Below are 26,599 nucleotides of genomic sequence, written 5' to 3'. Positions count from 1 at the left end.
TAGTAAGCCCTCGTGGCTCTGAGATTGAAATAACAAATGATCAAAAAGTAATTGTAATGAATCTAATTTAGAAGGAAATAAACTTCAAAAAAATCTCACATTATGAGCAAATAGAAGCACAAATAAATATTCTTACAACTCGCCAAGGGGCCCTCTCATGAGTGTAAGTATATCATTGATCATTTGATTTCTTAGTCTTGCATTGAAAACATAGGATTCTATTAGTTCAAAACAAAGTTCACAATACTGGAAATAAAACCACAGGCGTACTTAACTTCTAAACTGACTTTTGGGTTTCGCCTTATGGATTTTCAAGAGTTCTGTGCCAATTAGAAATGGAACTATTATGCTATCTAGGAAATATAATTAAACTACAACTTTATCTCCTCATGATTTTCTACTGAAAGAGAAAATCATGAGGTATTGTTCTTGAATCATATTCTTGTGATTGAATAGGCCTTTTACATGCTCTCCTGATGTCGTCGTGATCTTCTTTTTATCTTTGCTTGAATGCTGCACCGTCATACTCAGAGTTTGACTCTTAGATCTCCTAATCTCTAACCCTGCCAAGTGATGGTGATAGGTGGTCATCCATGTCGTGAACATTTTTCATCTTTAGTTACCCTTCATCCCTTTGTTGATTCATTGCAACCTATCTAATCATGGATATGGCTGTAGAATTCAACATTAGCTATAAGATGATCAAGATTTTATAATTGTAGAGTTGTTTTTATTATAATTTATGAAGAAACATTGATTCTAAAGCATTGGATGATTAGTAACTTTTATAAGATGAAATAACCTTGAGTATGCTGAGACTACTACAAAAATGGCCACAAAAAGATAAAGGAGAGGGAAAGAGATAGTAAAAAAGGAAACATATTCATAATTCAACAATTCCCCACACCAAAGGTCTTGCATGTCCTCATGCACTAAAAATCAAAATTGGTTCCTCTTTCTTCTTCAATATATGATTTTTGAATCCCATGCATGCACATCCAGACTAGTGCTTTCGTCTCTTTTTCTAATGCTGAAGGTATTACATGGTCTCTTCCTCAAAATTTTAGTCTACAAACCCCTGATCTTATTCTTAAGGAACTTATTGTTTGCTTTGAGTTTCTTATTTTAAATATACCAATGATAGAGATGTAAAAGTATGTTATCATTATGAGTTCTTAGTATCTCATTTTGTACCTTTTCTACTTCTCTTTCATTTGTGAGATGTTTATTAAGAACATCTAGCTCATATATGTCCTGCTTTAGGGTATCCTCAAGTCTGTGGTATGGAAAAGGAGTTTCATTGAATGAAATTTATTGATTCTGAGAGGAGCTTAACTTTTGTTGTGCTCTCCATTCCAAAAATTCCTCATAGTCATAAATTTCTTGTTGAACTGGATCAATGTCTGGTGTTTTTGTTATCAAGATCATTGTGTGAGGTGGTGTTCTATAACCTTCTTCTTCAAGATGAATCATTTCTGGAGACTGTGTATCTGAGAATTTTGAAATTCTTCTACTTCTTCCCAATTTTATCCCTGATCCTTCAATGTCTTGACTTTTTTCCTTGCTATCCTATGATTTTCTCTTCTCTGATTTTTCACTTTTTTCTCAAGTAGCTTAGAAATTAGGTTGGCTTTCTTTCTTTTAAGACTTTGTTTTCATTTTTCTGATTACATGTTTCAAAATAATAAGAGAGTGGGGTGTTATCTTCAAACATGTCTTTTGGTGCTTCTATTTCATTATATTCTAGACTTTCTTCTTTCGTTTCCTCTTCATGGTTAGGGTTTGATGTTGAACTTCGTCGACTCCTTTTAACCCTCCTTCTTGTTTCTTCTTCTTTAACTTCTATAAAGTGGTTATGAAGCAGAACGTCCTGCCAATTGTCTCCCTTAGCTTCTAACTATGCTTCTACGAGAATTTTGATCGATCCACGATGGTAGCGGGAATTATCAATAGATTTAGACTCTCTATATATACTATATGTCGTCTTTCTAAAACTTTGAAGAAAAAAGTAAGGCAATTTGATTTCATTCCCATCAATAAAATGCATCGGAAGTGAGGCATGGTAGAAAAACATAGTTCCAAACCTTCCTTCACAAGTTAAAAATTCCTCGATAACCAACAAAAAAATTTCTCCATTTCTCTTTTACTGATGTAATTGTAATCCCCTTTTTAAAGATGGATATATCCATACCTCGTTCTTTGAGGAAGTTTACCCAGTCATTCTCCTTGATTTTCCTATTCTTGAACCAACTTTCTCCATTTCTAGGAAATCTTCTGCCATGATAGACTCTATCAAGATAATCTTGATGTCTCCAATTTATACCTTGACTCCATCGAAATCCCAAGAAAAAGATTTAGTGACCTATGTCTTATGCATGTCGAATGTTTCAAAGAAATTAAGCCACCCTACCTATTTCAACTAGTCTCTAACTCTTGGGTATTCTTGAAGAAACTTGATTCTATTTGGTTTAGACTGGACGATGATATGCATGGTAGAGGGAAGTATCAGTCTTCTATTATCTCTTTTCAACATGGATGATGGAGGGTTGATACAAAATGAGCAGAGATGGCTAGTGAGGGTTTAAGAAAGGAGTGAAATGGGATGAGGTTGAGTAAAATGATAGCAGATTAAGGCACTTATAGAGTACTAGTTTCATGATAGGACTTCAATTTTTCATGTGATCTCCCAAAATTCTTAGATTTTATTTCATAGGATCAGTGAGATATATGAAGAATTGATGTGACTGACTAAGTAATGATGATTGTAACAACCCTGGTGAAAATTGCATGTAATAAAAGTTAATAAAGGAAAAATAATAACCACGATTGATGGGACACTTATTCCAAGCTGAATGTTGGGAAAAACCTTAGTGATGGGGATCACTTGTGATTGTTTAATGGCTAAGGAAATTGGAAAAGGCAATGGCATTTTTGGCACATTTATTTATGAAAATAATGGAAATTAGGAGAAATGAGAGGTGAAAGATTGCAGGTTGCATGTGAGGAGGAAAATTGAGGAAAATAATGGAAAATGAAGAAACTAGAGGCCTCATTCATAAAAAGGCTTCTGAGGATCAGTGGGTAACCTTTTTTTTAGCTCAGCTTTGGAGCTCTCTCATTATTCTCTCTCTCTGATACTCTTGGATACTAAGATTTTTCTTGGAGGACTCTTGGAGGGTGTGGCATACTTAGATTCTTGGAGCAAGAAGGAAAAGGAAGAGTAGGAAAGTGCAAGAGGACATTGTGATCAGTAGCGACAACATGAGTTTCTTGTAGGTACCAAGTTGAATGTATGTTTTCCTCACTAGTTTTGGCATGCATGGCATATGCAGGTGGATTATTGGTCATGATCTATCACTAGCATTGATGATTTCTTAGATTGAGAGTGGATTGCCTAACCTTGCCATTTCCTGGACAACCATGGAGATTGCGAGTTTGTTTCCTTGTTTTGTTTTGGTAGGTTCTCATGTTTCCTTAGCTTGGGTTGAGTTACTAGTTACTAGAGACTTGGTTGGACAAAAACTCTAGAGCCCTATAATAACTTGGGTTGAGTTAATAGTCCTATAGTCTTGATTGTAAAAACAATCTAGAGCCCTTGGTGGGTTGAGTTATTGGTCCTGGAGCCTTGGTTGGACAAACAATCTAGAGCCTGACGACAGTGATGGGTTGAGTTACTAGTCCTAGAACCTTGGTTGGAACAAACACTCTCGAGCCCTGGATGGCTGGGATAAAGACCAATTTGATGATGGTTTTGGTGATGTCCAACCATGAGGTGGAATCACTATTTGATGGGTTGGGGTGGTTGGCCTCTGGAAGCCCTGGATGGTTTTTGATTGATTTGTTTTATTAAATCCCACATTCATGATTGAAATATGGCACGAGGGTGAATGGCTAAAGAGAGATTTGGCTTAACCATTCTATGGTTGGGTGGAACATGGAAGTCCCAATCCTAGGTTTGGATTTTGAATTATCAATATGAGGTTATTTATCCTTTTATTTCTGTGAATATTATACTGGATTATATGTGGTTTATATGGTTCTGATTTCATTGGTATCTATGTTACTATTATTCTAGTTATATATATGTTTTATGACAGTAGCTATGTATGGCTGTCATCATGTTTCTACTGATAAATGAATGAACAGTGTATCTATGACCTAATGGATGAAATGGTAATTGATGTTTTGAAGCATAAATGTTTCTTAACGATTCTCAACTAAGTATGAGACCCTATGCTCATATATGTAATTTACACCTGTAGATTACATATTCATGATATGTTTGATGAAATTCCTATCATGCCTAGTAGGGGTCCATTCAAGGTCTTATTAAAGTAATTTATTTTTCATTGTCATTTCCTAGTTATCTTACTATTTTGAAGATTTCATTATATTTTGGGTAGTGACCTGGGCTCTGGGCCTGAAAAAGTGGCTCGAATATTGGGAATGTTGGCACAACACTGTGCAAAAAAGTCCCTGGATCCTGGCTTGTAGGCCTATGAGAGTGTCCAAAGTTCCCTGGATGATGTCATGCCCATATCATGGGAGCGTCCAGAGCTCAAGTGGTGCAAAATATCAGTGGGACATAGGGTTTGGTTAGAAGAAAGGTTGGATTGGTTCCTGATGGTCTTAATGCTGATGTTGAAAGATTGTATGGTGTGTTTCCATCAGTTCCACGTCCTTAATGTGACTTAGGAGGTAGAATCATATCATAGCGGTCTCTTGTCACATGTTTACCTTGGCTAGCCAGTTGCTTGGGTAGATATGGGAGGATGGTGTTAGAGAGTAGTATTAGAGCATGGTTCACCCCTCGAACTAGATTGGCTATGTGTTGGTCATGAATGCATGCCAATTGCATGTGTGTCTCTTGCACTTGCATTCCATGTCATTGCTCCATTTGCATAATGTTGATCATGGTTGTAGTGATGTCGCCATGTGGAAGTTGATGTTGTTAGTACAGGATGCATCATTGTGAGTGTATGAATGGCTACATATTATTATATGTCACTTACATGCATCATTATTGTATGCTTGGTTACATTCTTGTATGTTTGATTGCATTCTTGTATGCTTGGTTGCATATATCATTCTTGTAGGTTTGGTTTCAAGTATCATTCGTTCATGCTTGATCATATGTGTTTATGCATGTATGTGGTTGGTTACATGTTGCTTATGCATGTTCATGTTTGCATGTGGTCAAGTGTACAATGATGTAGTGATTTTCGTCATGCATGAGGTCATGGTATGCATTGTTGATAAGGTAATCCATTAATGACTGTATCCTAGCTAGAGTGATGGTTTCATGGTTATATACGTATGTGTTATGTTTCTATATGTTGTCATGATTATGTTATACATGTATCACACTAATTTGTTGATCTTACAAACAAGGTATCCTCCCCAAGATATACTAAGGTACGTTGTTTTATTGTGATTTGGTTTAGCTAAAATGATATACCTTGCAAGAAGAAATATCAAATGGCTAGCAAGATGGTAGGCTATAAAGACTCTCCCCATGAATCAAATGAGCAGTATGGTATTAGGAACCCTTCCAATTTGGCAGATACACTGATAAGTTTAAAGGAATAAATAAAGATTTTTAAGGAAGATAATGACAAAATCATGCAGGCATGGGAGAAACAAGTAGAGGTAAATGTAGTGATACTTCATAGTTTGTCAGATTTGCAGTGACAAGGACAATGTCAAATCAGCTATGAGAAGGAGGAAAAAGATAATGGGCATATGGCGGTAGGTCACATGGTGGTCACAAGTCAGAGATGACACAACTTGAGATGGTAGATTATTGGAGACCCCGGATAGGAGGGATATACATAGGTATTATTCTACTTCTGATTCAGATAGGCATTATGATTGTGATCATTATCATTTGTAAGGAGGAGTTATAGGGGATACTTTCCAGATGAGTCTATGAAATCAAAACCACCTACATTTGATGGAGAGATGAAGAAACCGTTAGTATCGATATCTTCATCCCTCCATCAGTGATCAAAATTTCTATTTTTGCACGCATAATAGGTGTCCCATCTGATCACGTGCATTCCGTTAGGATCATGGATCATTTGATTGTAGTGGCTCATTATCAAAATTTCCCTCATGGTCTTTACTTGCTGGCCAATTTTGACAAGTTTAGGTCATTTACAGTCATTTTTTGTCATTACATTTGCAAAAAATCATTTTTAGGGTTTTAGGTCTCATTAGGTCTAGGGTTTGTCACCATGGTCAACGAAATTCTCAATAAAGGGTTAGCAGGCACATTAGGAGGTCCAATAAGTTCACAAAATCAAAATTACATTAGGAGGTCCAATAAGTTCACAAAATCAAAATTTTCAATGATGTTATGATCAATAAGTGGTTTTTACCTCAAAACTCTGTTTTGACGAAGAAACAGAGTTTTTATTTCTATGTACAGAATTTTATGTAATTTCAATTTTTTCTATATGTAATAAGTTTAGAGTTGCTTCCTTAGCTTACCTTGCCAACTCTAGCCACTGCAGACTAAAAAAGCAAAGCATCAAATGCATCAGTTATCAAATGATTAAGAAAAGTCAATTTCAATGGAAAAAACAAGTTCAAAACCAAAAGTGACTTTGACATTAGAAAAATGGGTTTGAGATGAGTAAAAATTTAAAGTCATTCATATTTAAAGTGAAGGAGATCCTCTTTATCATTTCATTGTGCAAAAATACTCTTAGAGAGCAAAAATCACAATTTGGGAGCCAAGGAGACAAAACCTTGTTTTTCAAGGCAACTTGGTCTAGCGCTACACATTAGAGGCAGTGTGTTTTGCATCAGGCAAGCATTGCGCATCAGGAAGGCATTGCACATGATAGGAAAAATTGCAGTGTTATTTTAAACTGGCGCTACGCATCAGGAGGGCACTGTGCATCAGGGGGGCGCTGCACATTGGGCCAAGCGCGCTGCGCATTAGTCTAGATTTGTCTGAATCATTCCAAATCATGCCATAACCCTCAAATTTTCTATATTTGCATTTTACAAGTAAGTAATCATCCTCCCAAGGCTGAATTTGATTTTGATCTAGTGTTCTTCATGAAATTTACAAGTCTAAATTGAAACCCTAGTTTCTCCTCACTGTTTTCCATTTAATAGTGCAAATTTCATTCCATCATCACAAAAACATTGTTAAACCCCTTTTCACTCTTTTATTACCCTAAAACACTCCATTTATCCCATTTTCCCATATCTCACTCCCCTAAAGCAACTAATTCCCTCATTGAACCGTAAATCCCTCACTAAACCCTAATTTTCCAAAACTATTCCCTTCATTCCGTAAATTGACTTCCCAAGAGTAAAATCTCTTCATACTCATCACCATTTTCCTCTTTCATCCCTCTTTCATCATCCTTTTTCCACCATACCTTCATCTCATCATTTTCCTAAGACAAGCACTATGGAAAGAAACAATGATGCAAGTTATGAAGAAGAAACACAAAGTGACAGCTCAATCAGTTGGGAGAGCCATGGGAAACCTTCATTGTGCATGAGATCTTCAAAGAGCCTCAAATTTCTACAAAACTTCAAGAGGAAGGTGGACCTTCCGGGCAACAAAGAGAGTATGAGAGAAAAACTAAAGAGGCTCACATTCCTATGTTTATAACTTATCAAAAGGGGACAAGAAGATTTTTGCAGCTACCAAACGAGTATTATCTCCACCTGGGGTGGAAGAGGTCTCGTTTTCTTCACCGGAAAATAGGAAAATGTTATCTTCACCTAGGGTGAAAGGGGCTTTGCCTTCTTCTTTAGCAGAGCAGGTACAGGATAAAGGGAAGAAACCATTACATGATGAAGGGCCTTCTAAAGGTCAAGAGAGAGATTTTGTTTTGATTCAGGAGGAGGATACTGATTTGATTTCCAAAAACTCAAGACTAAAGGAGGTCATTAGAGAGAAAGAAGCTAACATCCATGCCTTATCACTTAACCTTGAGAGGGCTAAGTGGATTATTCACTACCTTGAGCAACAGAACAATCAATTCGAGGATAAAGAAATAATCATGGAGCTGCAAACCATAAGGGAAAACAAGCAAGCAGCCAAAATGAGGAAAGGAAAATCGACATCCCTTGAGCAAAAAATCAATGCCAACCGGGAATCATGGTTAGAGAGGGTGAACATTCACTTGGGGAAGTTGCTAGAGAAATCTAACAAGGAGAACAAGACGTTGCGCCACATGGCTTATCACTAATTGGCTCGAAATAAGATTTGTAAGACAAGGATAAGAAACTTAAAATCCAAGATAAACAGAGCCTTAAAATCCAAAAAGGAGCAAGATAAACATAGAATCTTGGCTGAAGCTTCATTGGCTCAGAAAGTATTTTGCTCTGATGCGTAGTGTCACTTGTGCTGCGCATTGAGTTGGTTGAGAATTTTGAGGAATGACTTATAGTTTTGGATTCCTCATCAAAAAATATGAAAACCCATAAAATCTCATGAATTTTGGAGAAGGTTTGGGTCACCTAAAGAGCAAAAAATACCTCAAAAATGCCCTCTCTGCCACTTTTTGGACCCACATGAAGCAGTCTTGGGAGAACAGATTTTTGAAGGGGTCAGTGGACATCAAATCCAAAAATTCCACTTTTCCTAGAAAGTAAACATATAGATCTTTCCAATAAGCCATTTTTGAGCTAATTTGGTGAATGAATGGGAAGGCATTCAAACTCAGCTTGGAAAAGGAACTGCGCATCAGGAAATTTTTTTCCAATTTTGCTCAAAAACTCTGTTTTTTGCCTAGTTTTTTTCTAGTTTGACGTTTTCTCTCTTATGGACAAATTCATGATATGAAATTATGTAAATTGATGTATTATTATGTAAAAATGATAAAAATTGACTTGATAAGGTAAATATATCAGTTGTAGGTGGTTTTGAGTTGAATGAATCAATTTCCTAGGTTTTAGAGGCAAGTTGTTCGACTGCCTATTTTTGTGTTCCTAATTTAGATATGGTTGAAACCACCCCTCCTCTCATGTATTCGACCCCTAATGGATAGCACAGGTGGTTTGGAAGTCTATATCATGTGTCTTTTCAGTCATTTTTAAAGGTTGGACTCTTGTGAATGCTTTGAGCACTATTGTACATCATCTCTGCAGTTTGGCAAGGAAATAGACTAGGGTTTGCAACATTTTGTGGGATTCTTGTGGCAAGGTGACTTAGTATTTTTTTTCCTTCTATGATTCAAGTTATCATATGTTTATGTGTGCCATTATCTCTCTCTTTTCTGCTTAACTAAATGAATCAATTATAGAAGGTGGAAATCATTGATGTTGTAGTGCTCTACCTTAGGGTTTCTTTAGTTTTACATGTTTTCTACTATTTGAAGAGGATTCATGACACTTTCATGCCCTCTCCAACTCCTCATCAGTCTCAGGACTCATCATTACACCTAATCTAAATTACTAAAGCACTTTCCTACCTCGCCCCATAGAAACCTTTGCAAAATTGAGTTCATTCACAGGACCCAAAACTGCCTTTCACATATTATCCAAAAAACCACCATAAAACTCAATCAAACTCCTCTAAGCACATACCTAGCCTAAAATTAGTCTTTATATCAGTCATATCAAGCTTTATTAGCCATATTTTCCAGAGATTGACAAGGAGAGAGCCCTCTCTCAACCTGGTAGGGATAGCTACTAGGTTAAGCATGGTTTGATGTCACCCTAGACCTACCTTCCTTCAGCCTGAGGTAGATTTAGGCCATAACAGAAACCACAGGATGCAGAGGCATGGTTTCCTGGCATGAGGAAGTTCTTCAGGTTACATTATTATTGAGAGAACATGAAAGCTAGAGTAGATACATTTAGTCTCAAAGGTAAAGCAGACTCTTGGTGGGTATATGTGAAGAATTTCAGGTGTATTCATGAGGAAGACTTGACATGGAGTGATTTTGAAAAACTATTCAACAAGAAGTATCTATTGGAGAGGTACTTTGATGACAGGGAAAAATAATTCTATGAAATAAACATGGGATCAATTATGGATGAGGAGTACACTAGCAGGTTCTTGGAGTTACTGAGGTATGTGCCTTATCTCACAGAGGATAACACTAGTAAAAAATGAGAGATTGGTGACTATGATACTATAAAATTTAGTCACCACAATTAATTCAAATGAATTACTACTAAATTTGAGAAATTTTAAGTGACCCAACTAAGAACAACTAAATTAAATGACTAATTTAGTCAAGGGATAAAACGCACGACTAGATAATAAGTGACGCAACTAAAAGAAACTAACTTAAATGACTAATTTAGTCTAGGACTAAAATATATGACTAGATAATAAGTGAATAAACTAAAAATTATTAACATAAATAAATACTATAGTCCAAGAATAAAAATATGACCAACTAACAAGTACAACAAGTATATGAATTAGTCATTTATAAATGTGTCGCCCCGGAAATGAAAAATTGCAATTTTGATATTGAAGTGTTACATTTCACTAAATTTTAACACTACATATGGATTTAGAGACCTCCCCCCCCCGCCCCTTAAGTGGTCTCTGAATCCATCGACAATGTTAAAATTTAAGGACAAAGGGGTCTCTAAATTCATCTATAGTGTTAATACTTACAGACCCCTTTGAGGGGGTCTCTCAATCCATCTGCAATGTTAATATTTAGGTAGATGGATTCAACAACCCACTTAAAGCGGTCTATGAATCGATCTATAATTCTAAAATTATAAATTTTTAATACAATATACAATATGCAATATAATTTTACAATATATAATAATTTTATTTACCCTTTGAAAGGAGGAACAAGAAGAGAGTTTGAAACTACTATAGAAGGGTTTTAAGGGTTAATAATAATTTGTTAATCATATCTTAGAGAGACAACACACTATTTGTTGTGAGGTTTTTGTGGTGTTGCTACATACCATGGTTTCTTATTAGGCTAAGTTCATAGAGATAATTGTTTTATTAATTTCAATTCAAAGTATGCTGATTTAAACTTGGTCAATTAATATAAATCTAGATTAATATTCTAAAGACATATTATTCTATAAAAAATGCTACAAATACATGTATTACAAAAATATGCACAAATTCTGATAGTGCATTCGCATTCTTATAATGTGCACACATTATTATTAGAAAAGCATACACACTAACAATTCTTGTGGCTCTTTATGTAGAATTACATGCCAACGCTCACATATCCAAGTTGAAATCTAAAGAGTATCTATGTGGTTGTTTTAGGGTTACTTCATGTTTGATGTATGTAGAGTGAGATGAGAACTAAAATGTTTGACACAGTTTGAGGTACCTAGCATAGTTTTGGTCAGGACATGATAGTTAAGTGTTGAATCACATGCCATACAAGTGGTTGGTGGTCATGCTTAACTAGTAAGTTCACATTGAAGATGCTTGGTGAGCATGTTCCTTGAGTGATATTGGACACTTAAGTGCAATAGAAATTATAGCCCCATGACAAATGGTATTAAATCCAAGTTTGAATGAAAAATTGGAATTGTTCTTCACTAGACACACCAATTTCAATGGAGAAGCTGATGGGGCTCTATTGATGATGATGTTAACAATTCAAGTTGGGAAGAATGTAAGGACCTTCCTCGAGGTACCACTGGAAAACTTATCATATATAACATGATAAGAAAACATGATAAAGCATGCATGACTAATTTATATGTTTCAGAACCCTCATGGCCGTCTCACAATGATCCCTGAGACATTTAAGATGATGTAATAGTTTGGTGTGGACTAGGAGGATGAAGGATGTCCAGCATAACAAGGATGCATAATCAATAAAGTGTTGCAATAGAAATTCACCAAATGATAACACAATCTAGCAATGTGTTTGATAGTGTGTTAGCCATGGCAAGGAAACATCGTTGACAAGTACATTGAAGGTAAGTGGAAGCATGTTGCCACTAGGTATATGACATTTAGAGAATTACAAGAAGTTGGTCTAGATGGAGACAACATAGTCTTCCACTATGTGGTGAGTTATTCAAGCACGTTGGCTTGAGGGAGGTAGTGAAAGGTTGTTTATGTGTGGGTGGTGATGACACACGATCTCCTATAATGAAACAAGTAGTACAACATTTCCTATAGTTTAAGGTGCCTAACTTGGATTTTGTTAGGACATGTTGTCTAGACATAGTTCGAGTGATAGAATAGGTTGATAGTCATGCACAACTAGTAATGTCACGTCAAAGCCATAAAACGACTACGCTTCTTGAGTGGCATTAGATGCTTAAGTGGATTTAAAAGTGTACCCTCATGAAAAATGGTATCAACACCATGTTCAAATGAAAAAAATACAAAATTTCTTCTCACTATCAATGGCCTATCCATTAGAGAAGCCAATGGAGCCATGTTGATGAAGATGCCAACAACTAAAGTGGTGGGAGAATGCAAGTATCTTATTTGAGGAGCCATTAGCATTGGCATAATGTATGACATGTTGGGAAAACATGAATAAGAGCGGAAAATGATTTTATATTTTTGCTATACTTTGTGAGTAACTTAGGTTGTTTCATGAGACAATGAGGATGGTGTACTAGTTTGGTGTCGACTAGGATATCCCCTTAACAATGGTTGATCATTGACAAGGTATTGTAACAAAAGCTTAGGGGACGATGATGTAAGTTGGAAATGTGTTGAGTAATTTGTTAGCCATGGAATGGCAACATCATTGATGAGGGATATGAGAGTGGAATCTTGTTTCCATTAGGTACATAATCGTTGAGGGATACAATGGGTTGGGCATGATAGAGACAACATAATTCTATATTGGGTGGTTAGTTGTTCAAGAGTGATTTTCTTAAAGGAGGTGGTAGATTGTTGTCTATGGTTGCGTGGTGATTATGTAGCATTAGTTACCACTAAATTGACATTTCAACATTTTTTATAATTCAAGGTGCTTCCCTTGGGTTCAATTAAAACATGTTGGTTAAGCATAGATCGTTATGCCTAACTAGAAAAGTCTATCAATGCTATGCAATGACTAATTTTTTATAATTATATAGCATGCTTAAATAATGACTAAATTTTTATAATTATATAGGAATGTTTTAAAATAAAATAAAAAGTTTAACATTGTGACACCTCTCTCTTACTCTCTTCTTCTTCTTCTAATAATAATAATTTTTTTTAAAATAATCATAACTTACTTTTATAGCAACCTAGATCCATCTCAATTATAGATCTACCAAGCACTTAGAGGGATCAAATTTCTTTTCACTCTAAAAGATATTTTCATCTCAAGATATTTGATCCCTCTGGGTGCTTGGTAGACCTAGAGTTAAGATGGATCTAAGGTACTTTAATTTTTAATTTTTAATTTAATTTAATTTTTATTAGGTCAAATTGCTTAAAAAACATTACAATATCTATATTATGTTGGCCTTTTATTTCTATTTCTATTTATATTTCATTTTATTTTTATTTTTAACTAGTCAAAATGTTTAATGAGACATTAGACTTTTAACTAGACATGGCAACATATCTACAATAAAGGTTAGAAAACCTCTAACCATAATTAAAAGTTGAGGAGCTAAATTTATCCCGATAAATTAAAAACCTAATAAAATAATATATATTTTTTTGACATAATCGGTTGCTATATTGTATTTTAGAAAGAAAAAGAAAGAAAGGAGACTGAACTCCTGTGGTACAAAATGTTAAGCTTGAAAAGCCAAGAGAGGAAGTGTTACAAGATGGACAAAATTCCTCTTTGTTCCTGCCTTTTGGACTTTTGAAAAAACCTAAAAAAGAGTAGATCCTAACAAACTGGAACAATAGAAAACAACATTTACAAAACATGATCAGTCTATGTTGATGTGGCTGATTTGCCTAGCTGTAGACTCTTCAGGCTTGTTATCAACATCGGCTTGTTTGATGCTTGACAAGCTTGTGTGAACTGCATTTCTGTTTTCCATCATATATTTCAGAATTTTCATGGATTCTTCTACGTGGCTACACCTGTTGGAGAGCTGATTGAACTGCTCATGTAGCGAAGAAATTCTGTGAAGGAACAGATTAATATCAACTTCATATTTTTCATTGATGAGATGGTTTTGGTGGTTAATATTAGCATCCAAGACATTTTGGTGGGCACGAATTTGCTCCAGTTCAGCTTGAAGGTTGACACAGTGGAGGAAATCCTCACTCCTTGCCATTGCTGCAAATGGGAAAAGATACTTAGAGCGCTGTAAATACTAATGAGTTGAAGGAGGATGATGCACTTGGAAACACACTACAGGAACAGGGAGAAACACAGAGCAAGGAAGAAGAGCCAGAGAATCAGGGGGTAGCTTAGAGACTATAGTGCAAGATTGAAGAGGGGGAAAATGTAGGGAGGAGAACATAGAGCAATGACACAGGGTGACACGAAAGGAGAATATTCAGATGCAAGAAAGGGAGGGAGAAGGAAGGAATAATAATAGGTAGGAACACATAGGGCCCGATAGTGGAATAGAGGGTGGATCAGAGGATAAGCATGAGAGGTCGCAGGAAAGAGGAGATCGACGCATGAAGAGATGGGTGAAGGGAATGAAGACAACTAAACAAATGATGGCATGCAGATTTGTTAGATATTCTAGGAGAAGTCAGATCTCTAGTCAGATTTTGGAAGAAACATGGATCTTATAAATCTTTGACCCATCACAAATGTCAAAAATCCCAGGATTGCTGCAAGTCTAATTGTAACCAAAATAATTTGTTGTCATCATAAGTAGTGCTAGGTTTCCATTGCATTGCAAAGGAGGCTACCCATAAGTTTGGTACAAGCTCTGTTGGCATGGAAGTCGGCTTCCTTGTTAAGGGTGCGGAGGACATGGAGAAAACATGCCTCTTTCATTGATTGGCCCAAAATTTGACATCAACTAATTATTTGTTGAAGGAGAACATTGGGAGACTATCCGTTATGTGCCATTATGTTGATGACTACAGCCGAATCACTGAATATCATAGTTGTACCTATGCCAATTTTACTGAGCTGGGCAAGTCCATGATATAGAGCTAAAGCTTCGGCTCTATTATTAGAGATAGGACCAAGTACCCATTCATAAGTGACTATGCAATCCCCACTGGCATTGAAGATGACTCCTCCTGCTCCTGTAATTCTAGGATTTGATTTTGAATCACCATAAAAATAAAGATAATAATTGTTGCAATTTTTAAGCCATGTTGAAAACTCTTCTTCCTTTAATCTTATTTTCCAATTATGGCTTGCATTGTTGTGCCTATTTCTGGTGATGTTGCCATTCTGATTACTATTGTTTTTGTCCAGCGGGTAACCAATGAAATTCCGCTCTTCAATGCTAAGATTAGTGATATCAATATTACTTTGATTTTTGACAGAGATGGCTTCTAAAGCGAGACTCCTTGCCTTACTGTAAAGTATTCTAGTGGTTGATTCTTTGTCTTTGAAAACTTCACGATTTCTGACCAACCAAATGTTCCACAACATAGTATAAGGGAGGGTGTCGTAGACCCTTTTAACTGTGTTATTCTTCTTGTGTTGTCATGGATAATTCTTTTTCCATTGACGCAAAATTTCTCCTATGGAATTCTGAGTATTCCAAGGAATATAGTCAGTGCGTGATAAATTTCTCCAGAAGGTTGTAGCAAAGGAACAAGCAATGAAGATGTGTTGAATGGATTCTTCAGTAGCTTGACAATTGGGGTAGCAAGAAGGTCCATTAATGCCTCTCTTTTGAAAATTTTCTGTAGTAATGATTTTCCCCTTAAGAAGAGTCCAGAGGAAAAATTTGATTTTAGGAAGAGCCTCAGACTTCCAAATAGTTTTCTAGTGAGTCCATATGGGTGTGGGATGGTTACTGTTGCACATGTGCTGATGAGCAGCTTGGATAGTATAACTAGATCTAGAAGGATCCCAGCGAAAGCCATCTAATTTATTCTTTTTTATAGGTGCTATGCTATGAAGATGAGTTTGGAGAATTGAATATGTTGCCTTGAGATCATTGGGGATGACTGGAAAGGTCCATCCTAACCATAAATGATATTAGGTATCCCACTCAGAAATATGATCCAAGTGTTGAATGCCTATGATGTCAAGAAAGGATAGAATTAGGTTGATTCCATCATGACTATTTATAGGTTTCTTGCCCATAATTTTATCAGACACAATTTTTATATGAGCGCCACCCTTGGGGACTTTAGAAGTGTTCTGAGCCATGAATGGAATAGCTTTTTTGCACAATCTCCAAATTTTGGAGCAGTCTCTGTTAGGAATGTCATCGTCGAGAAGATGCTGCCTTGGGAAGTTTAAGTATTTAGCTTCCAACACCATTTTCCACTAGGAAGAGAGGCCAATGATAAATCTCCAAGCAATTTTGCCTCTGAAAGCTAGATTGAGGAATTTGGGAGATCTGATTCCAAGACCTCCTCAGTCTTGGGACTGTATGACCTGCTTCCAATTAACCAAATTGAAATTGTTTTGTCATTTTTTCCCCCTTGCCAGAGGAATTGGCGGAGGATGACTTCCATTTTATGATGAAAGGAGGATGGAGCTTGAAGGAGAGTAAGTTGGTATAAGGGAAAAGAGGAAATACCTGATTCTAAAAGGATGAGGCGACCAGCTGGATTTACCCAGATGGAACCCCATTGCTGCACGTTTTTTTCATCTTGTCAATTACGGTGTCCCAAACTTCTGCCTTTAAAGGGCCTGCACTCACTGGCATTCCCAAATCAGTGAAATGTTTCCAATCATAATTGCAAGAAACTCCAAAGGTATTGGAAATATTGTGAAGAACTTGAGTTGTGGTATTCCATCCATAAATGCAACTTTTCAGCTGATTAACCATTCCGCCAGAGTATTGCATATATTTATCTAAAAGAACTTTGAAGCGCCGAGCTATTATGTTGGAAGCTCCTTCGATTAGCAAAGTGTCATCAACAAATTGTGATTGATTTATGTTCTTAACCCCATTCCCAAATTTAATGCCTGTGATGAGGCCAACCCTCCGATTGAAATCAAAAGCTTTGCTAAAGGATTTAGCCATCAAAATAAAAAGATAATGTGAGAGAGGGCAGCCTTGTCTTAGACCTCGAGATGATTGAAAAGCATTTCCAGGTTTTCCATTGATAAGAGGGGAGCTTCGGGGCCTAGAAATGCAAGCATGGATGAGGTTTGAGAAGACCGAATGAAACCCCATCTTTTTTGGAACAGCTAGGAGAAAGAAGTGTCTTACTCTATCAAATGCATTAGCCAGATCAAGCTTAAGAATAAACCCTTTATTGTTTCTAGATTGACTCAAATGAATAGCTTCTTATATGAGGAGGATAGAATCAGAAATTTGTCTATTGGCTAAGAATCCCCCTTGGTTTCAGAAATGAGAGAAGGAAGGAGGGATTTAAGGCGAGAGGCAAGGATTTTGGTCAGGATTTTATAAGAGGAGTTACAAAGGGAGATGGGATGAAATCGAGCAAAGGATGAGGGTCAATTTTATTTAGGGATGAGAGCAAGGTGAATGGAATTGGTAAATCCTCCAATTTTACCTTTGGTTGGATGCGTTTGAGAAATTTGGTTAAATATATTTTTATAATTCCCCAATAAGCTTGATAGAAGCAGATGGGGAAGCCATCCGGGTTGGGAGCTTTATCAGGTTGGAGAGTCCAAACTATTCTTTTCATTTCTTCCTCATCAATCTCCTTGTTCAAACTATCATTCATTTCCTTGTTGATCCTGCTGGGAAGATATTGTAGCAGATCCGAATAGTCTTCCTCTTCCTTGGTTTCGGTTAGGAGAGTTACGTAGTGATATGTGGCTGCCTTTTGAATGGCCTCTTGTGTGCTTTCTCAGTTTCCATCAGCATTCAAAATAAAATTTACTTTATTCTTTATCTTTCGAGTGGTGGTATATTTATGAAGTAAGGTTGAATTCTTGTAACCTCCTTGTAGCCAAAGCTACCACGACTTTATCCTCCATTTAAGTTCCTCTACTCTGTTTGCCCGACATAGCTTTAAGTAAAGATCGCTTTCTTGTGCTTGGGTCTCCTAGGAATGGTCGTGATCTTCTATTACTTTCTGAATGTAATCTAGTTTTCTCTTGAACTCCTTTTTGATCTTCTCAGGCTCCTTATAGCAAATTTTTTCCCATTCCTTTAAAGCCTGTTTGGTTTTTCTTAGCTTGGTTTCCCAAATGAAACTAGGGGACCCTTCAACATGCTGGCACCGTGTGTTTTGAATGACCTATTTGACTGCTAGAATGCAGTTCCACAAGGATCTATATTTAAAAGGAATGGGTCCAAGAGGGCAGTGGGTTTCTAGAGTAAGAGTTATAGGATAGTGGTCAGAGGCTAAGAAAGGAAGGATGGTGGCATACCCCACAGAGAAGGGGGAGAGAAGCATAACATTGATTAGGATTCTATCAAGCCTTTCCATAATGTTTCCTTCGCCTAACCTACGATTGCTCCAAGTGTACCTTCGATTTTTTGGAGCTACATCATTGAGGTCATGATCTTGCATAATATTTACTAGATGAACTCTATAGGGATCAAGGGAGAATCTACCCCCTCGTTTCTCATTGGAATGGAGAATAAGGTTGAAGTCACCCCATAAAATGATATTATCACTTTCTTCTACATCTATGCTAGCTTTGAGCTCATTCCAACAAAGCTCCTTGTCTCTGTAGTGAATAAGAGCATAAATATTATAGATGAATAAAATTTTCTTATCTGCTTTTCTTTCTAAAACAGTTTTGATCCAATGCTAACTAACAGTTTCCGATATGTGACTCCATGTGCTACGATTCCAGAGGGTTGCGATTCCTCCAAAGGCTCCTCTTGATTCACTGATGTTGCCCATGTATTGCCTCTACTATTTAATAATTCCAATCATTTCTTGTTCCCCTTTCTTTGTTTTCTGTAACAAAAAAAAAATGGTTTCTCACAATGAATAAGATCTCTTAGGGCTGCAAATTTAGAGGGGTGCCCTAGTCCCCTACTATTCCAAGATAAAAACTTCATCATTTAGTTTGTGGGGTACGGGGAGGTGCTCGCCCCCCTTGGTCCTTGTGGATTGTCTCTTTGTCATATTTCCCTAGAATATAAGATTCTATGGGGTTCTAGATGCCCATTGCTATATCTTTATGATCATTCTCTTCTCTATGTTGCTTTACAGATTTCCTACGCGGCCTAGGTTTTTTAAAAGAGTCACTGGCAGCTCCATGATCTTTGCAGGAGCTCCTGGTTTGTATAATAGGAGGAGGATCAAGGGAAGTCTAAGAGGTGATAACCAAAGGAAGAGAGGATTCAGAGGCATCAGTTTCGATCAGAGCATGGGAGGAGGATTCCTGGGGAGTGAGTTCGGGAGGGGATAGAACAGAGAAAGGATTGGATGAAGAAGGGGGTGAGGGATGAGAGACAGGGGGGAGGGCAGATAAGGAAGGGGAGTTAGAAGAAGTCCGAGCTGCAAAGGGGACTAAAGGGCCTGCTTCCGGAGGAGCTTTGGCCAAGGGGGGTGACTTATTTTTTTAATTGTTTCCCACTGATCATCTTGTGAGCCATTCTCAACATCAGTAAGTTTAGTTCAGCGATTGGAAAAATGGCCATATTCATGACATACCTTACATTTGAATGGGATATATTCGTAATCCAGTTGCTAAATATGGCTCCATTCATCCACTTTGAGTTTAATAGCTTCAGGAAGCCCTTTTCCTAAGTCCACTTCAACACAAATACATGCACAGGCTTGCATATTATATTTTGGTTCGCTGCAATCTATGAATCTGCCAACTACGTTCCCAATTGCTCAAACCGATTCGTCTCCCCAACAGTGAAGAGGGAGATGAGGGATCGAGACCCAAACTAGAATAGCACTAGGAACCTCTAGTTCTTGGTCAAAATTTCGGGTCCATTTATTGAGAAACAAGCCTCTGGAATCCATAAAATAGGGCCCGTTCCTAAAGATTAAGTCCTTATCTTCTCTGGATTCGAAATGAAAGATAAAATACCCCTTCCCACAAAATCTAATGGATATTTTACCTTGAATTTTATCGGACCAGTTTCTTTCAAGCCATCTCTGCATAGTCTTTGGAGATGGCCAGAGGCCCGTGAATTAACCAATGAGTCCTTTTTCTGCTAGAGAGAGGGCAACCATGCGAGGAAGGGCTAGAGGAAGATTAACTTCTTGTAACACATCTAGCTTTTTGACGAACTTAGAAACATCTGGACAATGGCGTTGCGGAGGCAAAGATTTAACCATGTCTAAAAAAGCTTGCTGAGCATCAGCCACCTCCGGTATAGCATCCGGAGGGGCCATGGCAGAAGGTCGAAGGCCCAGGCAAACATGCGGTTGGAAAACCTAGTAGAGGCAGAGAAAGGCGCGCGCAATAGCAAAAGACTCCTTCCTCTATCAGGTCAACCTAATAAAATAATATTAAGAATTATATTTTAATTTAAATTTCTCTCAGTAAATTAAAAAAATAAGAAATTAAAAACTAATAAAATAATATTAACCTAAACCTAAGAAATTAAAAACTATTAACCTAAACCTAAGAAATAAAAAAAATAAAAAAATAATATTATGAATGATTTTTTTCATATAAATTTCCTTTCACTCTCTTCCGTTAACAATTTAGTCAATCTCTTAATGGTCTCAAAGTTATTTCTTGTGTAGAATGTGGAGAAGCCACATTTCGTTTTAAGAAGCAAAAGTAAAAAAATACTAGCATTGTGTAAAACTAACATGAAGGACATGGATTATATTTCATCTATTCTGGTGGATCACAAGAGGAAACCCCATATAACCCACCTACAACTTATTATAAATATATCATTTCACTTGTGCCCATAGTAAGGTTCTATGCACTCTTTGGCTTTAGGGAACTAGCTCAAATCGCTGAGTTAAAGCAGTTCAGTAAGGTAATATTTCTAGTCCTAGATTTCACAACACCATCTCGCACAGATGAAGTCCCATTTCCAGTTGGAGTTGGACCACCCACAAAGCCTAATTTATGTTAGTGTTATGATCACTCACATTTTGGCCAGACTCCCCCGATAGGGAATGTAAGAACCTCATAGTTGGGGCCAAGTGTTTATCCTTGGTTCTTTAATCAATCGAATTGGAGTTAGTTGTCTCAACAGCCACCTATAGGGATGGAAGGAACAAGAAGACACGTCTTTTGTGATGTAAATTACCATCCTACTATTCTAGGTGCAAACATAGATGAAGTTTACCAAGACAATGAACTTGAACTAGTTACCCATGAAACATAGTTAGTAACTAGAGCAAAGACATCATAAGCAATGGAAAAAGCATCCCACCCCATAGTATTGCACCTCATTGACTGTGTGGAAGCACCAGTTTAACCGCCAACTTCCTAACGCAATGGAAATTCCAAACAAGCCTTCTGTTAGATCTCCGACTCGACCATGAGGATCACCCCAACTTGGTTCCAACCACTAAGTGAATTTTAGAGTGAAGGAAGGGACTACACTCTACCTTGGTGGTGCATCAAGGTTTGGATAGCATGGATCAAAACTATCTTGAGATGAAGGTTAAGTTGCATTGAATCTAGATCATTTGTCACTACCTTTATAAAATTTATCTAGGTTTTGCGAGAAATATATTCCTATTGGTTCCACATTTTCTCCATTGTGCTAGTCTTCCCTGAGGACCCAACAAGCGTAAGGGATTTGAGGAGTAGCAAAGACAATGAGAAATGTTAAAAATCACAATAGGTGTATCATTGTTAAAAACTCCAAGGAAAGGTGTGATGGTTCCTGTGAAACTCTAAACATAGGAGAGTTGAGGGAGTAGGAAGTGAGTACAAGATACGATAGGTTGTCTAGGTGATATTAAGTGAGTACAAGTTTCAATGGGTTGCATACATTCAAAAAATGCTAAGCGGAAGGAAAATGACAGAGACGAGTATGTCATCACTCACATTGAAGATAATTCTGTGGAGGGTGAAGCTGAAGGAGGTATTGGAGTTGATAGGGTAGGATCCTTAGAGTTGGATGCTAGAGTTCCTCATCTCTCTAGGTTGTCATCCTAGTTTCGACCTTCAAGCGGATCAGGAGTTGCACAAGTTTTGGCCTTTAATTTTGAAATTCTTACCTTTCAAAGAGGGGATATTATCCTGAAATGCTTGACAAAGTAAATCAAGATAGCTTAGCTTCTGCATTCATACACAATTTGGGAATAACATGAAAACTCATTTTTTCAGGGTGTTTGATGGGCATAGAGAATTTGGAGCGCAATGCTCATAGTTTGTAAAGAAACATTTATGCTAAAACTTGCTCAGAGACTCATATTTTTGTACAAATGTTGTGAAGGGATACCACTCAACTTTTGAGGCCACCAATTCCCAACTACATCACCATATCCTAGGGGATTCCATGAGAGGAACGCTTGTAATAACTGTGCTAGTGAGAGGTGATACATTGTCTATTCCCAATGTCAGAGATTCTAGGGCTGTTATCATAGAGAGAAGGGGACATGGCCTTGTCACGGTGGACCTCTCCAGTGACCAAACACCTTTTTGAGCAGATGAGTGTTCTCGTGTGAGAAGAAGTGGAGCTCGAGTTTTGGCTCTGGACCATCTTGAAGGGTTTAAAAGCTAGAATATACAATGTTGGGAAGGTGAAGAAGATGACGATGAAGATCCTCCTTACCTTTGGGTTCAAAATGGGATGTATCCTGGCACTGCCTTTACTAGGAGTGTTGGAGATACTATTGCTGAAAACATAGGGGTTACTTCAATTCTTGAGGTTCTTGTGATGCAACTTACACCTATGCATCCATTATTTGTTATTGCAAGTGATGGAGTCTTTGAGTTTCTCTCCAGTCAAGCAGTGGTTGATATGGTTAGTAACCTAATCCCATAATTTTTTTTGTATTTTTGAAGGTTTATGCTATGTATCCAGTTAATATGATTTCCTATGTTAATACTTGATGTAGTTGTTGAGTTTTATGCAAACTTTATTTTTCTTTCAAAGGCATATCTCTCCTCTGTGTCGTGTTACTGCAAATTTAACAAGGGTATCAATGGACATGTACAATAGTGTTTTTGAAAGTCCATAGGCAATAGTATTTTGCTTGCAATTAGAGTAAAATTATTATGTCATCAATGTCAACTCTGATAATTTTTTCTCCTTTAGAATCTATGATATGTTTTGAACACATTTTACAAATGTAAACCTTATCTAAGTGAGTGGATTGTGGGCACATGAGCTCTTGAGAAACTATCATGTTTGGTCCTTCTAAAGTGGATTGGTTGTCTCACACTAGAACATGATCTAAAGAAAAGTTATTAGTGGTCATTGCTATAGGGAATAATGCATGGGTGTTTGGTGATGTAGAAACCCTCAGGGATCTTCCCAGGATCCTTGGCAGATAGTCAAATTCACTGCAATTGTCACAAAGATACATGCACATCTATGTTTAACAAATGAATATCAAAGCGAGAAGGAATTAATACCTCGAGTCTTAGTGTGGTCTTGCTGGAGAGTGCAATGCAGCTAGGCAAAATACCCCTGACCCGACTCCAGATCAAAACCTGCACTTAACAAAGACAAGTGTAATATGACAGCATAAAGCCTTGATAAAAAATCCATGAACATATAAGGATATCTAGTTGCATATAACTAAGCCACTCATGGTAATGATATTGATTAAACATACAAACAAGTCATACTATCAACATCTCGGAGTGGACAACACAACTGTAGTTCTATATTGATGTAGAAAGAGTGATTACAACCATCATTTGCATCAATGTTCACTTACCCCTCCAGCTCCTCTATCTCTCTCCCTTATTAACCTCTTCTGATGCCTTAGTCCGAGACTTTGCTCGACAGTAAAATAGGGAATCCTTTCAAATGGTTTGATCCATTTCACAATGGCCCTAGCCTTGAATATATAGCATGTGAGGTTAGGGTTTCCAAGTGCTTCATGAGTTCCATTAGGCAAAAGCAGTGATGTTTCCATGCCTTTGTGCTCTTTCCCATTTGTATACTCCATTAGGAATTAGTAATTCCCCCAAATAGGTCGAGTTCTGATATTTCCCTGCTTTTATGAGCTGACATAGGAGAGAATATAGGGATATTTTCCCAGTCAACTTGTTCCCTTGACAAATAAAAACTCATTAGGGTTCACTAACGCTCTTCCCGAGGTAAAAACAAAGTTACTTTGGGCATTAACACACAGTTATCCTTGCTAGGAAGATTTATAAAGCAGGTTGCTAGTGTTTAGACAACGTTAGCTTGACAACTGGGCCTGTGAACTTGGTCAGTCCTTTAGTCATCATGTCTTTGTCCTTGAGATGATGAGGAGGTAATTTTCCTTTATAACAGATGCCTCGTAAAGTGTGAGATCATAGGCTACGACGGTGGCCAAAATACTTTATATTTAACTATCCTTTTCTTTTGGAAAAAAGATAGAGAGAATCAGAGCTTCAGGTGGTACGAGAAACCTGATACGACACATATATATAAAACAATTAAAGTCATGTCCTGAGTTTGGCATTCCCATGTTCAGTAGCTATGTCAGAGTGATTTTCTCAGAAAAGAGATATGATGATGGTAGCCACTGATAAGCATAATTCAAAACTTGTGTCATAATAGGATCATTCTTATGAGTTATCTCCAAAAACCAATAAACGCAACTTGGGAGAGGAAACAAGGCTAAGTGATGCAAGCCTCTAGCCAACGTCTTCATTTCTGATTCACTGCAACAACATGTGAACATAGGCATTGATGTCAAACATGCACAAAATTGTCTGATTACCAGTCAATAATGGAGACCGTTAATAGACACAAGGATGGCCACCGATAATGGTGATGGTCTCCAAGATGCACAATACAATCTAATGAGTGCGAAAAATGTTTTTGTCATTGAACACTCATAGAATCATTTAACCAAGAGCCAATAATGAAAGCCCCTGATCAAACACAAGGTGACCTATCACTGATGTCTGCATGTACCAAGGCACTAGATTGTTTCTGGGTCTTCTTCGTAGATAAAGTGTTGAAGTCGATAGGAAGATACCTATTGAAAGGTAGGCAATAAGGTGTCCTACATCATTCGACATGAAACGGGACAAGAATTATTGTTTTTTAGGAATATTTTGAGCGTTGGGTCAAAGTGATAGAGGGCATGATGGTAGGATATGCTTGGTGGTTTGATGCAGGAAATAGAAGATAAAGGTTTTCCCTTGAACAATAGAAGGCACGACAATGGTTTTTAACCATGCAGCACTAGACTCATGAACCCCAAAGAGTGTTATGATACATAGATGCAAGAACATCTAGGTATATAGGCTAAACTCATAGGATGGTAAGATTCATATTGAGAGGCTGTCATAAGGAAGGTTTATCTGAGGAAGTGCCATGTTTAAGGGAGTGACTGCTGCGAGAAAACTCTTTCAAAATATGGAACATAACACAATTGTATTGTCCACTTTCCCCATATGATTAGTTTAGTGAGTCCAGATGGGTAAACTAATTGATATTTTCAGGTTTTAAGAGTTTGAAAAGGACTGTGAAAAGAGCGACTCTATGTCCTATCTGATTAGTTTAATGAGTCCATACAAGCAAAATCGTCGACCTTTTCATGTTTTAAGAGTCTGAAAAGGGTCATAAAAAGAGTGACTATATTCCTCATCTGTTTAATTTAATGAGTCCAGATGAGACAACTCAGTGGTCTTTTCATATTTTGAGAGTCTGAAAAGATCATAGAGAATGACTCCAAGGTGGTTCCTTTGTCATAGTTGTTAACTGGGTGCGACAAAAGTTTAATAGTATACCCGGAATGGTTTATTTCCCATACGTTAATCTAATGATTCTGGATAAAGAGAAACCTATGCTCAAATAGATGTTTTCCTCATTTTGTTACGAGTACGAAGAGACGAAGTAAACTTGATATTCGTCATGAAAGTTTAATGAGTCACATGACGACAAACTCAATACCTTCATGGAATTTTAAATGAGTCAAATGAAGAAAACTCAAGGTATATTTTTCAATTTAGTGAGCGAGGAAAAATAGGTAAAAGAACCACTCATTCCTTCTTCGTATATTTAATGAGCCCAAAGAAGGGAAAAACTTAGGGATTTTTCGATTTAAGAGCAAGGAATAGTCCCAAAAAAGAAAGTGCTCATATCTTCATTGTAAGTGTTTAATGAGCCTAATGACATAAACTCAGGGTTTTCTCGATTTAACGAGCGAGAAAAGTTCATAAAAAGAATGCTCAGATCTTCTCCAAAAGTTTTTAATGAGCCTGAAGAAGGAACTCAGGGTTTTTTTGATTTCATGAGCGAGAAAAAAAGTCCCCAAAAGGAATGCTCAATCGATATTTTTTGGTTTAAAGAGCTACAAAAAGAGGGAAAAGGAGTTTCTCGAACCATTGTCGTAAGTGTTTAACGAGCCCAATGATGAAAAACTCGGGGATTTTATAGTTTTATAGAGATAAAGTATCTCATAAAATAAAGCGCTCATAGAGAATCGCACATGGTCATTTCTGTCATTCAATCCTGAAAATTCTTTCATCAAAAAATGAGCAATTTCTGCCAATATGGGGTTGTGGCGCATCATAAATATCATTGTAAATGGACTACTTCTACTTTAATGACTTCA

General features: G+C 37.1%; 2 pseudogenes; one reads left to right on the top strand and one right to left on the bottom strand.

Annotated features, from left to right (window-relative positions):
* LOC149219403 (protein disulfide-isomerase pseudogene) overlaps positions 1-20,284 on the bottom strand; it is a 68,788-nt pseudogene extending 48,504 nt beyond the window's left edge.
* Positions 20,285-21,842: 1,558 nt separating this feature from the next.
* LOC149219402 (protein phosphatase 2C and cyclic nucleotide-binding/kinase domain-containing protein pseudogene) lies at positions 21,843-22,854 on the top strand (annotated as a pseudogene).
* Positions 22,855-26,599: the final 3,745 nt, after the last annotated feature.

This window comes from Pinus tabuliformis, chromosome Q (genome assembly GCF_031772625.1).
Source record: "Pinus tabuliformis cultivar Carrire ecotype Pingquan chromosome Q, CPIR1, whole genome shotgun sequence".
Classification (NCBI taxonomy): Eukaryota; Viridiplantae; Streptophyta; class Pinopsida; order Pinales; family Pinaceae; genus Pinus; species Pinus tabuliformis.
The sequence above is the reverse complement of the archived record's forward strand: the minus strand, read 5'-3'. Positions and strand labels throughout refer to the sequence as shown.